The 3883-nt window shown below is 38.2% G+C and overlaps 1 protein-coding gene across 3 annotated transcripts in view; it reads right to left on the reverse strand.

Moving 5' to 3' along the window:
- Positions 1–3709, reverse strand: part of LOC119741179 — a 33748-nt gene extending 30039 nt beyond the window's left edge. For 2 of the 3 annotated variants that reach the window (XM_038216887.1, XM_038216888.1), the window contains exon 1: positions 3558–3709. The gene's annotated coding sequence lies outside the window, so the exon portion shown is untranslated. Of the gene's footprint in view, positions 1–633; positions 1051–3557 lie in introns of those variants that run through there. The other variant, XM_038216886.1, reaches the window with a different exon arrangement.
- Positions 3710–3883: the final 174 nt, after the last annotated feature.

Raw genomic sequence — 3883 nt, forward strand, 5'->3', positions numbered from 1 at the left:
TCCCAAGATGGCAGATTTTCAAAGATGGCAGATACAAAAATTTGTCCAAAAGTGCCGCGTTAGAACTGATAATCTTAAACAACGAATAACATATCACCGACCGTTGGTTACTACATTATCAGTTGTAGCATGTCATAACCCTTTCTACATGGCTACAATTTTGTTGGAAGCAATAAAAAGACAATATTTGACAATATAGGTGCAAAATACATTGCAAATAAAACAAATAAATAGTACACACTATTTCAACTGGCTTAAATTAAAAAAAACAAACGAGTAGAAGTTGAATTCAATTAAAATTCAAATGGAAAGGTACAGAAATGTACACTCAATTTTGCCTCTAATCAATTATTAGCAGCAACGCATCGGTTGATGTAACTCACCTGAGACAGACAACAAATGCTGTATCTGACCAGTTGCTAACACAACTGTACAGCTACAATTTAAAAGAATCTACTAAAGTGCACTTCAAGTTTCTCTTCACACTTGCAGTCTTCACATGTTTGATTTGATGATTGATCCCGAAACTCCTTATGTCTAACAGGGCAAACAGCTAACCCAAACGGACAACACAAACTCCTGTAACGTTCCTCTTGTCGCACCCTTGAAGATGAGTTAGGCAAATACACTTACCAGTTGGTCCGTGTTGTTCCGGCTGTTCACAACGACGACAAATGTGGCACAGCGGTATAATATTTAGTTTGGCCACTATGCGGATCAATATAGATTAGGCAAGAAGTCTGGGCAGTATGCACTGTGTGTTCTGCCCATCGGCTGAATCGGTATTGAGACGGTGGTTTCACTTGTAGTGGGTGGCAAAAATCTCACCTGTCTTTTCACTGCCTGTCTAAACTGAAAGGTTTCTTGTTTTTGTTAAACTTTGCCCATGTGCCGCTGCATTCTGATGGGGGATGAAGTAGAGGAGTACTGGGGCAACAACTGGTCTTGTTTTGAAGGGATGATGGGATTAAAAAACTCCAATTAGCTGCAATGACATGCGAGTACACGCAGCGCTTTTGTTGTGTGGGGCAGCGGGAGACCAGAGTGTGTGGTGTGCTGATAGATTCTTTGGTTGTGTGGAATCCTTGTGGCTTGGGCTATTTGACCAAACATAACAACCACAGGGCCTGTAAATGAGGCTTGCACAACGTTTTGTTACTGAACCCCTACACTGTCTGTTATTGTTGCAAACGAACAATCGGGTGAACTAAACTAAAGTGGGACAACAACAACAAAATCACTTTTGTCCGTGAGTACAGATTGAGAGTGCATTTTATCTGGAAATGGAGTGCATAGGGAAAAGAGAAAAATCCTAAATTTGTTTACATTACAGCCAACATTCTTACAGATATGTGGGTGACATAAAGTTTTAATGATATTTACATGTATAAAGCAAAATTTGTGCAACTTACATTTGTTAGAATTGCCTGAAACTGGTGCTTAATTGAAACACACTTTGGTATAAGTAAATAATTGTGACAGTTATGTAATACTTTACAAGTTGAAAACAAAGTTGTCACCAAATTGAAGCAATGACATTATGTACAAAAGAACTGTGCCTATGCAGTATCTGTTTGTTGTGTGTATATGTACCGGTACAATGTTCTTCATTATTATTTATACCAGGCTTCAAGTACCGGCAGTATTGCATACTTTTGGAAAGTACAAGAGTATCCAATTTCTTTGGTTATGGCATAGACATCTGGGCATATTTGTAAACACACATTTTCTTTTCTGTATATATTGGTACATGTACATGTAGTTACACCAGATGTGATGTTGCACAGCAATATGAAGCGTAAAAAAAACAATCCTACCTGGATCTTTTTAGGCCAAATTACCGACCTCAAATTTTTATTGCCACATTTGGCAAAAACAATTTAAAATGATGTAGGCCTAGTATAGGCCCCGCATATATACATGTAATATTAATATTTTTTCGTGTTGGTTTTTAGTGGTCCAGTAAACAATTAAAGATAGAGTACATCATTTGTATCCAAAAAGTAACTGACAAAATTATTAGTTGAATTTAAAAAGCGTACTTGGTTTAAAGATAGTAATATTATGGCACTAAAGTCCCTGTGAAATTGTTCTTTCTGGCATTCTAACAAAGTTAATGGATAATTTTTTGGGCAGGAAGCCTACCGTGCTTAAACTAACAATTTTTGGAAAAAATGTTGCAACCTGACGCCACTTTTTTCTTCATATATCATCTCAATAGAGGTCATTCATTGCAAAAATGATAAGACATGAATCTGGGACTGAAAATCATTTCCAATTTTGTTAGGAAATACTTTGAAAATTGTCTTGGCTCTCTTTAGGCCAAAAAAAAAAAAGAGTTCTGCTTCCGATAACATGGCATTTGAAAATAGGGTAGGTACCGGTAGGTTGGGAATTTTTTTTTTGGCCATTTTTTTTGTGGACGGCTATATAGAGGCGTCTGTGTGTAGCCAAGGGTAAAAGGTAGCAATTGATGGTTTTAGATGTTTTTTTTCCTCATTTTTCCCATAAACAAATTAGGGTAGGGGCTGTCAGAATAGGGAAGGTAGGGAAACTGGAAGCCGAACTAATTTTATTTTTGGCCTTAGACTTTGTACACAATCGCAGAAGTGGCGTCAAGTCGCAACATTTTTTCCCAATTATTTCTCAGTCTGAATACAATTATTTAGGACTAGTCAGATTCGTCAGCACCCAATTTTTATCATCAAGACAAACCACGTCCCATGGCATGCTCCGAGTATGTCTATGATTAGCCAAACTGCCTCTGTCGCTATTTTATAGTGCTCCTGCTGCCTATTTACAATTAACTCTCCTTTTGTTTGATCAGTCACAGAGTCATTCCACTTTCCCTTCTAATGCCAATTATAGCCCCATAAATGTGGCCAATTTACTGGACTGCCTCCGTAAATAAAGGCCACACTTCCACCACAACATGAAATGTCACGAAAATTAGACATCTGAAAAAGGCAGCACTTTCTGATTTATTAGCCTATAAACAGGGTAAGTATGCTTCTAGAGCAAAAATACACAACAATTTTTACAAACTAAGCCTAAATGTGAAAATCAAAATTTGACAAAGTTCGACATTTTTGTGCATGGTGGAAGTGTTGCCTTTATTTACGGAGGTAGTTCAGTAAATTGGTCACATTTATGGGGCTAAGTATTGTCCAAGATTCCTATCTGTTATCATCAGTTTTGCAATGAATAACCTTCATTGAGATGAAGAAAAAAGTGGCGTCATCAGGTGGCTTCTCTCCGGCTGACGGAGAGAAGCCTTCTGATTTCAGAAGTAATCAGGTTGCAACATTTTTTCCGGCGACTGTACAAAGCATGATTCGTATTTTAGTCGTATTTAATACTATAATAGCGACAGTAAGTAAGTACAGAGGCAGTCTCCATGGTTGTACAACGGACGACTTGAATTTCCAGTTGAACACACAGCGGTCGATCGAGTTCATACAAACGGCGAGTTGTTCGAGTCGCTATCGTCGGTGACAAAAGTTTGTCAACCTGAACCGATACTGGGACTACACTTTAAAACAAGTGTCCCAACTTACCAATTGTTCCCTCCAAATGCGGGGTCGATTGCAGAAATTAAGGAACATTAACTACTTTCTCCCATCTTGACTAAATAACACGATGTTCATGTTGTTTGCAATCGCCAACGGCATTAACGGTTTCAGCTTCACTTCTTTGGGATCATAATTATTGATGCGTGAAAGAAAACTGCTTGAGAACTCCAGACCTACCGATAGAGGGCGCTCTACGACCACACGATCCACGTGGAGCGCAATTATGTTCTCTCTTATTGTACATCATGTATGTGTGCTTTCATTTCAATTTCGTCCGTTTTAATCGAATATTAAAGAGTAGAAAAGGCATC

The sequence above is a fragment of the Patiria miniata genome, unplaced genomic scaffold (assembly GCF_015706575.1).
Source record: "Patiria miniata isolate m_02_andy unplaced genomic scaffold, ASM1570657v1 HiC_scaffold_5, whole genome shotgun sequence".
NCBI lineage: Eukaryota > Metazoa > Echinodermata > Asteroidea > Valvatida > Asterinidae > Patiria > Patiria miniata.